Source organism: Heloderma suspectum, chromosome 4 (assembly GCF_057233095.1).
Source record: "Heloderma suspectum isolate Gila_16-S chromosome 4, 16-S_ref, whole genome shotgun sequence".
Lineage (NCBI taxonomy): Eukaryota > Metazoa > Chordata > Lepidosauria > Squamata > Helodermatidae > Heloderma > Heloderma suspectum.
This window is the reverse complement of record NC_139461.1, coordinates 272,484,582-272,498,543: the sequence shown is the minus strand read 5'-3', so window position 1 is coordinate 272,498,543 and position 13,962 is coordinate 272,484,582. Positions and strand designations below refer to the sequence as shown.

The following is a 13,962-nucleotide window of genomic DNA, read 5'->3' as shown; positions in this document are numbered from 1 at the left end:
TATCAGATTGAAAAATAAAATAAGGTTAGTCTGGCAGGACTTGTTCTTGACAAATCCATGCTGGCTTTCAGTGATCACTGCATTGGTGTCAAGGTGTTTACAGACTGAGTGCGTTATGTTCTGTTCTAGAGTCTTTGCAGGCATCAATGGCAGACTGACTGGTCTATAATTCCCCAGATCTTCCTTTTTGAAGATAGGGACAACATTTGCCCTCCTCCAGTCCTCGGTACTTCACCCATTCTCCAGGAATTCTCAAAGATAATAGATAGAGATCCTGAGAGTCCATTGTCTAGCTTCTTCAACATTCTAGGATGCAATTTATCTGGACTTGGAGACTTGAACTCATGTAAGGTGCTTAGATATTCCCTGACTGTTTCTCTGTCAATCTCAAGCTGCACTTCTACCCATTCAGCCTGTTGGTCACATGTGCTAGATGTGACAGAGATCCCCTTTGGGGAGAGGACTGAACCAAAATAGTAATTGAGCAGTCCTGCCTTTTCTTTGTCATCTGTCAGCATTTTGCCATATTTGCTGAGCAGCTGGTCTACCATTACTTTTGGCCTCTTTTTACTTCAAACATATCTGAAGAAACCCTTCCTGCACCATCTCTGCAATTCCAGACTATCTGCCTGCACATTTTCTTAGTGACCTGTCCCTCCTTCCACTTCCTGTATTTTCAGATCTTCACTAAGCTTTTTATGTAGCCTGATCTGCTTCTTCTGTTGTTCTTCCCCACCCCACCCCCAGCCCCCTGATTGTGATTGTTCCCCATTGAGCTCTTAGTATCTCCTTTTTAGGAACTCACATCCCACTTGAACTCCTCTTCCTGTTAGGTTTTCCTGCCATGGAATCCTACTTATCATTGCTTTGAGTTTATTAAAATCAGATTTCTTAAGCCCAAGGTACAGCTTTGACTACACTCAGCATCAGTTTTCCTTAAAAGCAAGAACTCAAGCATTGCATGGCCACTTTCCCCCAGTGTACCTGCTACTTACACCTGATCAACTCACTCTTCCCTATTAATCAGAATCATAGAATCATAGGGTTGGAAGGGGCTTACAAGACTATTGAGTAATTAAGTCAAAGATGGCTGATCCCCTCATTCCTTCCTCCATCCTCTGAAGGAGAATGCTGTTGGCAAGTCACAAATTTCCTGAAGGGACCATGCTTGGCAGAGTTTGTGTGTCCTCCCCCCAACAGATATCAGGGTAATTAAAGGCCCCCATTACTACTGCTTCATGTTTCCCTGACATATCTGCAATATGCTTTTGGAAAGAATCATCCACATCTTCTCTTTCATTGGATGGTTGGTAGTAGACTCTAACCACAGTATTGTTTTTATTCTTTCTTCCATTTATTTTAACCCAGATGCTTTCTATAGGGCCAACATGTTCATTCTCCTGCATTTCTGTGCAGGTGTGTACATTTGTAACATATAGTGCAACCTCTTCCCCCTTTCTATGCTCTCTCTTGTTTATGAACAAGGTATATCCTTCATTTGCTATATTTCACTTATGAAAGTCATCCCACCAAGTCTCAGTTATACCTATGAAGTCATACTTACCTCATTGACTCAGGAGTTCAAGCTCATTCTGTTTATTTCCAGTACTCTGAGCATGAGTATAAAGGCATCGAAAGCCATGAACTTTATGCTCCAATGACCTCCTTCCATGTTTATTAAGAGGTTTAACAAGCCCTACTACATCTGCTCTCCCAGTTCCTGCTACAGTGTATGATCCCTTATCTTTACCTCTGGGCTTTCATCTCCACCCACCACAGGATTCAGTTTAAAGCACTCCTGATTAAACTTGCCATCCTTAAGGCAAACACATTCTTCCCAGTCTTTGTGAGGTGCAGTCCATCTCCCGCCAGCGGCCCTTCATCCATAAAGTGTAAACCATGGTCCCAGGAACCAAATCTCTCCTGGGAATGACACCATCTTCATAACCAATTGTTCACCTGTGGAATTCTTCTTTTCCTTTCTAGTCCTCTCCCATGGACCAGAAGGATGGATGAAAACACCACTTGAGCCTCAAAGGTTTTGAGTTTCCTTCTTAAGGAAACTCAAAGGAAAGGTTTCACAGCCCAATACAATGTGGTCACAATGCAGTTCATTCCCACATAGATAAGCATGAGGGGATAACTATCAGTGGACGATAAGTCATTAGCCACTCTGTCACATCTCCGGGGAGACCACATACTTCTCAAGCCAACAGGTCTGGCTGGCACACATCCCCTTCTTTTCCTCACAGTAGGGACTCACCATCTACAACCACCCTTCTCTTCAACTTGCTGCAGGGAGCTGTTCCATCCCCTCTGATGTGTAGGGCACCAGCATCTTGCTTCCTGTCTGGTGAGGTCTGCTGTAGAGCTTTCCCAGAAGGCTCAGAGCCATTCCCTCCTCAAGAGCCTCAACGAGGTTTCTTGGTTCCAGTGGTGCAGAGTGCATTCTGAATCTCTTCCTGCTGAGTGTCAGTGTCGTCCATGCAAGGTGCTCCTCCTTTTGTCCATCCTGCTTCTCTTTCCAAGTGGTCTCCTGCGTTCTGTCCAAGAACTCATCACCGTCTTTTATATCTTGGAGTGGGGCCACTCACTGTTCCAGACCTCTTACCTTTTCTTCTAGTAATGAGACCAGCTAGCACTTGCTGCAAATGTACTCCATGTTTTCTTCAGGCAGGAAAACAAACATATTGCAACAAACATACAATTCTTCCTGTAAATTCAGGTTTGGATTGCACATTCTATGAGAGTTAGCTCAGATTTGACAGCCAGGAAGACAGATGATTGCTTGCCCTTGATAGTGCCTTAAACAAAGCCTTTGCACCTTGCAAAATATAAAGCTGAGAAGGTGGAGTGCAGCAAGTGAAACCTACTCATCTAATTGGCAGAAATTCTGCTGACAGCTGCTTTGAATACCTGGCTTTAATAAAGACATCCAAGGTTCTCTTGTCCGAGTTTCTACATTGGGAGGGGTGCTTGATAGTTTTGTTATAATTTTCTGGTGTGTGATGTTGCAATAGGCCAAACTGGTGCATTGTCGCCCATGCCAGTTAGTATCGGGATTTCACAGCAAAGGGTGAAATTTCAGATTTGGGGGTGGGATGGGCCAGAGCAGGATGGGATCCTGATCCAAATTGACTCCCAAACAAAAGCTGCAGAATAGAAAAAAGATCAGTACCCATATTGTAGCTGCCTTTCCCTCTTCCACAATGGCTAATGCAGTGGTGCAGCTAGGGGAGGACCTCAGAGCCAAAGTCTAGCGCACTGCAGTCTAGGAGCTCCCAAAATGACCACCCAGAGGCAGCAAGTGATGGGGGCAGCAGCAAACAGGCCTGGTGTCAACCCCTGGGCAGTCATGGCCATGCTAGGTTTCACGGGGACAGATGCTGCTTGCTACAGCTTTGTCTGTCTGTCTGTCTGTCTGTCTGTCTTTCCTTTTCTTAAAAATATTTTATAGCCAAGGGGTGGCAGGCCAAGCATGTACATGGTTAGAGATGTTCATTGTATTATTTTTACTTTGAAAATATATTACCCTTTTCTACAATAAAATGGTGCTTATTCCCAAGTAAATGTGTTTAGCATTAGAGCAGCCGAAGCAAACTCCGTCTTATTGCCGTAGTCAGGATTGTGCTATGATTTACGTCAGCTGACGTGCAAAACTGCACATGCTCCGGGTATTTCATTTTTTATTAGGGATGGCAATCATGGTTTTTGTTTTTTGTTTGTTTTTTGCTCTAACATATCAGGAATGTAAAAGCAGTTGTAAAGCATGGAATGGTGGTGGGGAGAAATGTTAGCTGTGTGCTTCACAACTGAAGTAATACACTTGACTGTCTAAACCCAGCCAACCACCCCTTGGTAAGACCATTAAGTCCATGGTCTACAACTACCTAGCTGCACCACAGGGCTAATGCAGCTTCAAGAGTGGTGGTGGGGATATAAACCAGGGAAAGGGTGCAGAGGGAAAGGATTAAGCCCCACCCCCTCACTTAGCACTTCAGCCTCAAGTCAAATGGGGTGTGTGTGTGTGCCTGCAACCAAAGGAAAAGATATCAAGAGATTCAGTCATGGATCCCACACATCACACACAGTGATGGCTCTGACTGCCAGCCATCTCTCACTTATTTTAAGCATTGAGATCAACAGTTCTATAGCCCTGTTCATATGTACCTCCCGCAGACGTTAAGAGCTTTTCTACACAAAGCTGTTAATTGTATCTGTATCTACTTTTGGTTTCATTGCAAAATTGAGATCTGAGCAGTACACGAGAAACATTTCCTTTCTAGCTTTTCTGCTACATAACCTCTAAGTGGCACTGTGGTATAGCAGAATAGTGCAAATACACAAGAGGAAATCACACTTTTGCTTGCTTTTGCAATTAGATGCCGTATTTTCCCTCCTCTAAAAGAATTCGCCCAAAGTGCTGGTTAGACATAGAAGTGAAACTGGAAGGTCATGGCACCATCTAAAGAACCTGTAAACAATTGTGAGTAGGGAATGATGAGTGCATGATAAATGCCTCCTGTAGAAAAGCCCTAAATGTGTGGGAACCCCTTTGCAGACATCCCGTAAAATTTGTGGATGTTAAAGGCAGGGCCAGTGGGGTGTGATGTTGGGGGAAGGGCCAGTAGGTGCGGTTCTGCTCCCCCTGCTCCCCATTTAAGGTAAGCATGGAGGGACATGTGAACAGGGCTTAATTCTTACGGACAAGACATCTGCTCAATTATTCTAAAGAAGTGGTGTCAAACCTCTTTCAGCCCGAGGGCCAAATTCAGTTACGGAGAAGTTCTTGGCAGCTGCATTTCAGTGGTGGGCAGGTCTGAAGCCCGTTTTAAAGTTTCTGCTATCTCTCAAGTACCTGGATGCAGTACCTGGATTTCCAGCAAGTACCTGGATTTCCTTAATAAACTGCCATGGACCCAAGCTGGATTGACTGTGTGGGCAAAAAACAACCTGCCACTGACAGAGCAGAGCTCAGCAGCTGTATGTGACAAGTTCAAGCCCCTCTAGCTCTCTTCATACATTCTTCTTCTGAAGAGGAGAGCTTCCTGTACTTGTGAAGGCTCTCCACATGATTAAGAACCACGGGTGCAGGAGGCTGTCTTGTACAGACCATCACCCTCCACATGTACAAGGTGACAGATGCAATGACAGAGAGAGGTGGGGCTGGAGCAGTCCTCTCCAGTGGAGGCTGGTGGCTCCGATGTCAGTGGGATGGTGAATCTGCTCCAGGTTTCAGTCAAAACTCCAAAGGAGCTATCCAAAGTGCTCTGTAAGGTGCTCTAAAGAGCTATCCAAGGTGTTTGTTCTGACTGAAAGTTGAAGTGGATTTACCGCCCCACTGACATTGGAGCCACCAGCCTCCACTGCTTCTCTCCTCACGTGTTCTTTAAACACAGGAAGAAGAATGCATGCAGAGGGCTACAAAAAGGCTCTTTACAAATCCTATCAACTAGCACTGCCTTCTATGACTGTAATAATTATTTTTCCCATAAAGATTTTCTTCTTTTTGACCTAGTTTACATCTTCCAGAAATAGCTTTCTGAGGAAGTAGGCAGAGGATTATGCAGTTTGCCTGTGTGGTTTGTGGGTATATGAACACCCATATACAGTGCAATGTTTTTGTTCAATTCTTTTTCTAGGATTTGTGTGGGAGAAAGTGAGGGAGACTGTGGTAACACACTGTGATGACAACACAGTGTATATTGGTATGCACAAAGAGCTGTTTATATTATAGCTGTGTACATGTGAGAGCAAGACGTATATTCCATCCATGTTCTCTGTGTGCACAACTTTATTTCCCCAGACTGAAGCATTATTGTACAATGTAAGCAGGCAAAAGTTTCCTCATCTTTGCATCAGTAAATTGAGGCAAACTGTGATTCCCTAGCACAGCCTTCTCTAACCAGGGAAATGTGTTGGACTGCAACTCCCATATTTCCCAGCTAGCACGGCCAAGCCAGCATGTTGGCTGAGAATTATGGGAGTTGCAATCCAGCACATCTGATGGGCACCAGGTTAGGGAAGGCTGTGCTTGTGAGATTCCAGCTTGGGTACAGATCAGTAGTCTCCCTACCTATGAATATTTCTTCTGTAACATAGACTGAATATTCCTATGGTTTGACAACACCCATTCTATCTTCTTACTTGCTCTACTCAGAAATGTACCATTTATTGTATACAGAATCCTTTAGAATGACAACAATTTGCAGAAAGCAAGACATATGGCTGGATCACACTTATGGCAGTCCTCATCTGAATACTTGATGAGTACCCTTGGGGGCACACAGGAGACACCAACAGGTAGCACTCATGCAGGAATGCCATTTGTGAGAACCAGCACCTCTGCCTAGGGTTTGTCTTTGGGTCATCATGATTTGTGCGTGGCAGCCTGGAAATTACAGTGGCCATGAATATGGCCACCATGTGCCCACTTGTATCAAAACTACCATAAAGCACAAACTAGCCCATATACTTCCCACCATGCATAGACAATGTATGTGCTGTGGGCATTGGACTTTACTGGGTGAACTTTGGCTGTTCCTTGTAGCTGTACTTTCCCTTCTTTGCAATGGGAACAGTCATGGCTCAAGCCATGGAGTTGTTGTGAGGATGAATGAGATGTGGAGTGTAATGCCTCTTGTTTTATTTATATATAAATGATGATCAGGGAAAAGAAACAATACACCCATCTGACTGTGGGAGAATAGATGAACCTAGACACTTTGGCCGGTGTTATATGCATGTATCAATTCCAGCATTTGAGAGCCTTGTGGTTGGTACCCAAAATGTTGAGATGAGGTTAAAAATAACATACCAAGAATGGTTTGTACGTTTTGCTGTTAGATTTTTAATTTTAAGAATGAATGGTTTTAGAATTATCTCCACAACTACAAGGCCTGCACAGACCTTTGATATTGACTTGTGTTGCCTTGTTCTCATTCTGGCACAGATATCAGCTGCATCTTAGCAGCCTCTTTGGCATGGGTCTTGTGTTTTGCTCTGAAATTATCTCATGTGCTTTCTCATCTCTGTCTCCAGCCTGTGCTGCCTTCTGACCATCTGGTTGCCTTATGTTAACTCAGTGGGCCTGTTACATTACCCTTGTGGTGCCACATAACTTTGAAGTAGCTAGATGTCTCCAACTACTGTAGTTCAGGAACAGGAACAAGCATCTATCACAGCAGGAGGGGGGAAGGGTGCCAAAATGGGAGGGGCACAAATGGACCAACAATGTTACATTCTGGGCTGACTAGTATTGGTTCAGCTGGCCATCCAAAGTCAGGAAATATATATAGGGACAGGGTTTCCCTTCACTGAATATGACCTCTTTGTGGAAAGGTAAAGATACGACGTCTATCACAGTGAGAGAGAAAATACCACCTACTGAACTGTACATACTTCAGTGCTCTTGGGGCGCATCATTTAGTACATCTAGTCCCCACATCTCATGCACTCTTGAGCTGACCCTACACTGGTCTGTTGCCCTTCAACAGAGTGCATGAGGATGTCAGTGGTACCAGCATAGGCTACAACCAGCCTTCCCCAATGTGACCCCCAACCAAAACCTGGAACCAGTGTAGTTGTTGCAGTGTTGATCGTAAAGCACAAGAGATATAAAGTGGGTTAAATGATATATTTAATTGTATCCCACTCCCACGCCAATGTTTGTGTGTGTGCTTTCTGAGTATTCTGGTGATGAAACTGCCTGGAGAATTCTGCAAAATTATGCACACACTAGGGATGGATGAATCTGACAATTTCATTTTTCTTACTTCCTCATTTTTCCAGTCTTAAATTCATTTCATCCCATTCCTGCAACAGTTTGCATATTTTAAAAAAGTCTGCATGAACATTCATACACATTTTGTGTACATTTCTTTTAATAGACATTTTGTACACAATTTTGCCTACTACACATATTTGAAAGCAAATTTCCCCAACATATTTCTATGCATGAATTTCACCAATATATGCATATTTGCGCGCACTTTCCCCTAGTATACACATTTTTGTACTTTTTTTTATCAGAGAACCGCATCATAAAATTCAGAGAAGTTTGAATATCGATGGATAACTGTGTTTCAGTTTACAAATTGGTCTGGGAAGTGCGAATTAGGTAGGCTCCCATTAAAATGCAAACCAAATTAATTTATCTCCCATCACACTCCTATATAACTAGAGCTTGACTATTAAGTAATATCATTTGCCTACCTTGTATCGCTTTCAACATCTTCTGATTTACTTTTATGAGGCACTGCCTGAGGGTTGCATCTCACATTGTGCATCAGTCTGTCGGTATTGATCATAGAATGACACCCACAGACACACACCGAGATGTTCTCAGTTTTAGTCTAAAACATATCTTCAGATTCTTTCCCACATTCTGATGTAAAGTGTTCAGTGATTCACCACAGATGCTTGGGAAGCTACCCAAAATCTGGAGCGTGTGTGCATTGCTTTGGGGGCATATGAAGATATTGCACTGCAGTGAAAATATAGCTGATTTGGAAAGAGCATCTGATCACTACACTTTCAAACATGTAGGACCAGACATCAAATCTGACCACACAAGACAACAGTTAAAATGTTGTACCACCAATGTGGTGTAGTGGTTAGAATGGTGGCCTGGGGCTTTGGAGATCTGGGTTTTAGCCCCCACTCAGCCATGAAGCTCATTGGGTGACTTTGGGCCAGTCACAGACTTTCAGCCTAACCTACCTCACAGGGTTGTTGTAAGGATAAAATGGAGAGTAGGAGGACGATGTGAACTGCCTTGTGCTTCTTGCAAGAGGAAAAAAGTAATAATATATTATTATTAATAACAACTATTATCCTACACATTGGCATGAAAGGAAACGTGTGCATTCGCTGACAAAAGACATTATGAGATTGGCCGTGACAGCAATGTGAGAACTGCTAGCTACCCTTGGGAGAAGCAATACTGTTTGTGTGTTATGGGCTCAGAAAAATATTAAGACTTCATTTCTGTAATTAAAAGCACCCATATGCCATCAATGGCAGATGATAATTTGTGGTAAACATATTTTAAAGCAACAGGACTTTGCCTCTGCATGTGTTAGTAATCCCACAGATCAGATGTGGGCAACCTGCAGTCCACATGTGGCCCCCACAGGTCTCTCCTGCAGCCCCTCCCAAAGTTCCCCCCACTGCTTATTTGCTGCCAGAAAAAAAGACCTTGCAGCAGGAGTATTTGGGGCATTGTCAGGACTGCCACTGCTGCTGGGATAATCCCTGGTGCCTATAAGGAGCTGGCATGCTCTGGTGAATGTCCTAGCTGCCCCTCGAGGGCTCCACTACCACCAGGTGGGGTGGGGATTAACCAGGAGTTGATTTTTGTGTGGAAGGGCTGTAACCTCAATTCTGTTCTGGTACTCAGAACAAGTTCCTGGGCTCAAAATTCTTTAATTCTAAGTGTCTGTCTTTTGCACTTGGCTTTGGTTGGTAATCTCAGGGTTCTAGTAACAAAAAACAAGTAAATGACCCCACAAGTCTGCCCTTTCCTGACACAGGAGGTCGATGCAAGAACATGTGGCAGAATGCAACAAGAAGCTGCGTGGATAAGACTCCATGTAATTTTTTTAAGTCACGCTGATGACTATAAAAAGAGGCCAGGATGGCGGCATGCAGCTCACAGGTTGGAAGCTGCCCACTCTGCATGAATTATTGCAACTCAGAATAGTTATTACCATCTGTGAAAGAAAAAAATAACTATTCTGAGTATTTATACAACTAACAACAACAAGAAGCACTGGTGTCACCCTTTGCAATGCCACGCAATGTGCCTCATCTTTTAAATATCTCTATAGGAGGGGGAAAAAATCAGTCCCTGGCATTACTAAATCATTTTTACATAGGCAGAAAAGCACAGAGCTTCTTTGCATTTATTTATTTTCTTAGTAAGCTCTAGAGTGCCTTACCATTCTAGATTGGACCAGGCCATGCTCCAAACTTATGTCACTTGTTCATAAATGATCTGGAGTTAGGAATGAGCTGTGAGGTGGCCAGGTTTGCTGACGACACCAAATTATCTAGTGTAGTTATAACAAAAAGGGATTGTGAATTGCTCCAGTGGGATCTTTCCAAACTGGGGGAATGGGCATTAAAATGTGGTTCAATGTATGGAAGAATAATGTGATGTACATGGAAAAAGAAAATCCTAACTTCACATATATGCTGATGGGATCTGAGCTGGCAATGTCTCACCAGGAAAGGGATCGTGGGGTTGTACTGGATAGTTCAATGAAAATGTTGACATAGTGTGCAGCTGCTGTTAAAAAGGCATATTCCATGTTAGGGATCATTAGGAAACAAGTCAATATAATGCCTTTATATAAATCTATGGTGTGACCACACCTGGAATACTGTATACAGTTCTGGTCACTGCACCTCAAGAAAGGACATTGTAGAGCTGGAAATGGTACAGAAAAGGGTGACAAAAATTAGCAAAGGGCTGGACACCTCCCCTATGGGGAAAGTTTACAATATTTGGGGCTCCTTAGCTTAGGAAAAAAGACAAGGGGGGACATGATGGAGGTATATAAAATTATATATGGCGTGAAACAGGTGGAAAGGGAGAATGTTTCCTCCTCTCATAATATTAGAACCAGGAGGGTGTTCTTATGTTAAGGTGTGGAGAATATGGATAGGGAGGCTTTTTTCTCCATCATAATACTAGAACCCAAGGCCATCCCATGAAGCTGATTGTGGGGAGATCCAGGACAGATAAAAGGAAGTACTCCTTCACACAGCACATAGTTAAACTATGGAATTCAGTACCACAAGATGTAGAGATGGCCACCAACCTGGATGGTTTTAAAAGGGGATTAGACAAATTCCTGGAGAAGGCTATCAGTGGCTTCTAGGCTTGATGACTATGTGCTACCTCCAGTACCAGAGACAGTACGCCTATGTACATCACTTGCTGGGGAACATGGGCAGGATGGAGCTCTTGTACTCGTGTCTTGCTTGTGGGTTTCCTGGTCGACTGCTGGTTGGCCACTGTGTAAACAGAATGCAAGACTAGATGGACCCTTGGTCTGATCCAGCTTGGCTCTTATGTTAGACCATGGAATTCACTACTGCAATAAGTAATGATGGCCACCAATGTGGATGGCTTTAAAAGGGGATTAGACAAATTTGTAGAGGATGAGGCTACCAATGGCTACTAATTACGATGACTGTACATATTTCCTCCAGACTCAGAGGCAACATGCCTCTGGATTCTTAGCTGCTATGCAACACAAGCAGGAGAATACTATTGCCCTCATGTCCTACTTGTGGGCTTCCCATAGGCATCTTTATGGCCGCTGTAGGAAGAGAATGCTGGACTAGACATGTCTTTGGTCTGATCCAGTGTGGCTTCTCTTATGTTCGTATATTTTCTGATCTATACTGATAAAAGGATTGTTGGATAGACCTACCAGGGTCTATTATCTTACTATTTAATTTTTTAACATTAGATCAGATTGATGAATGTATATTAGTCTTACAGATGGACTCTAGTGAGTATCCAAGGAACAAATCTTGAGTGCGTGACTTGGAAGCGACCAGGTAGTTTCTCTACTATTTTCCAATTTTCCTTTCCTTAAAAGCCAGTCTTTAAACATCTCTAAGAGCAATTGTACAATCAGTGGATCATAAATAAATCACAGCACTAAGTAACCATTTTGAAGCACAAGCAGTTTAAGCAATGCATATGCTTCCTGCCTGACCCAGCTCAAGGAACAAGATTGCCTGCCAAGCCACAAAGCCTACCTCGTTGTTGTTGAGAGCATCTGGAAAGGCCACTTTCATGGCCATGTTTCTCTCCAAGAGATACAGTTCTGTTCCACAGGCTGTTTGAGGAAGGTTATTAGTGTACTATATGTGGGGATTAAGAATCATGTTGAGGCACAGACCTGAACCCACAAAGCCTGTCACTAAGTCTCCCATACACTTGGCCAGAATAACGAAACACCATTTCACAAACCCTCTGAATCACATGTCAGACTGACCCTGACTCTCTACATAGGTGCACTTGGTATGTTAAACAGCTCAGTACAAATTTAGGTAGACCAGTAAATGGGGTTTTTAAATTGTGCGTACTCACTGCCTTTTTCCAGTTTCCCCTTATAGTTTGTTTTAAACCCTTAGACTGAGCTAGGAAATCCTTTAATTATGCCTTCATCCCTACTGCCCACTCCACTCAATCATCTTTTGTTTCCTTACTGTATACAGTATGTTCGCTCGAAGGCAGCATAGTTCAGGCACCAAGGGATGTGTTGTTCATTTTTTCCATTTTCAATGTACCCTTTCTCCACAGAGTTCAGGGTAGCTTACATGGTTCTCCCCGCACCCATTTTATCCTCACAACAACGCTATGAGGTAGGCTGAGAGATGGCTCTAGGAACCCAATGGGCTTCATGGCCGAGTGGGGATTTGAACCGGTGTCTCCCTTATAGCACTCAGACATGCTAACCACTACATCACACTTGTAGATAGTGAATGCTGATATTTTAGAGCACCCTTCCCCAACCTAGTGCATGCCAGATGTGTTGGACTACAATTCCCATCACCCCAACCTGTGGTCCATTCTGGTTGGGGATGATGGAAGCTGTAATCCAACACACCTGGAGGGCACCAGTTTGGGAAAGCGGTGTTAGAGACAGGTGTCCAGAATGCAGCTCACAACCTCTGTTTTGCTTTTAAAAAACTGGTGTTGCTTTTTGTTCTAGAAATAAGCCAGCGGTGTGATCTTGCAGCGAGTCTGCGAAGCCTCAGAGTGTCCCAAGGTCACCAGAGAGCGCACAAAACCCGCCACGGAAATCACCACCTCGAGAGAGGTGCATGGCACTGGATCCACTCCCGAGTGGACACAAACTAGTAGGGCCCCGTTGCCGAGTAGCCCTCGGGGAGAGGGTGAAGCTGGCGGCATCCCCGCTTCGAGGGGAACGGAAATACTGCTGGGAAAGCCGCCGGTGCGGAGAGAGCGCGGAGGGCGCCGACGGCAGCGCCCTGTCCTCGAAGGACGCGCAGTCTATGCCGCGAAATGCATCCCCCGCTTGGCCTCGGGTATATTTCAGGGCTCCGCCGAGCGCTCGCTTCCCCGCCATCTGCGCCTCCTTCGCCTCGCTCGGCTGCCAGTCAGCGCCCCCGTTGCCGGGGCGCGCGCACCTGTTGCGCCCATCTGTCTGCGGACGGAGCGCTTCCCCCATCTCCGCCCGCGGACAGGCAGCCTCGCGGAGCAAAGCAGCGGCCTGCGTGACGGCGGAGGTGCCAAGAGCGGGCGGGTCCGCCTCGCGTCCCGCTGGCGGGCTTCCGAGTCGCCCCCGCCTCCTCCACGCGAGGCTTGGCTGTCCTTTGGGCGCCCCCCCCCCCGCCTCGCGTTTGATTAAAGCAAGCAGGCAGCGAGCGAGCGAGCGAATGGCGCTTGTGAGCATGTGCGGAATTCTAGCTGGAACTGGTTCCACAGCGCCGACTGAGGCGGAGGGCGCTTGCAGCAGCTCCAGCTCCTCGGCCGGCCGGCTTTCCTTCTTCGCCACAGCCGACGAGGCCCGGTGTAGCGCAGCGCAGCGCAGCGCCCTCCCCTCTCCTCCCTCTCCTCCCCTTCCATTGGCAGCCCGGGCAGGCTTCCTCTCCCGTCGGGCGCTGCCGCCGCGCCCTGCCCTCTCCTCCCCCTCCGCGCTTTCCTCTTTCTGCTTTGCGCTTCAGCCGCCGCTCGCGGCCAGCAGCGGGATCTTCTCCTTGCCGCCGTCGCCGGGCGCGGCCCGAGGAAGGTGGGCGTGGCGAACCCTGGGCTTTCACAATCCCCCGATGCTCCTCCCCTTAGAAGTACATAACGGGAGCGGATGGGGCTGGCTGAGTGAGGGAGGAGGGTGAGTGTGCGCCGCCAAAGCGCTCTCTTGTGCGTCTCGTCGTCTCTGTTACTTTGTATCTTTTCCAGCACCGTCAGATCGTCTT

At 45.5% G+C, this 13,962-nt stretch overlaps 1 protein-coding gene across 3 annotated transcripts in view; it reads left to right on the top strand.

The window, feature by feature from the left end:
• Positions 1-13,467: 13,467 nt before the first annotated feature.
• Positions 13,468-13,962, top strand: part of DLGAP4 (DLG associated protein 4) — a 69,597-nt gene continuing 69,102 nt past the window's right edge. Inside the window, exon 1 of one of the 3 annotated variants that reach the window (XM_084853900.1) lies at positions 13,468-13,877. The gene's annotated coding sequence lies outside the window, so the exon portion shown is untranslated. The remainder of the gene's footprint in view (positions 13,878-13,962) is intronic. The other 2 variants (XM_084853901.1, XM_084853897.1) reach the window with 2 other exon arrangements.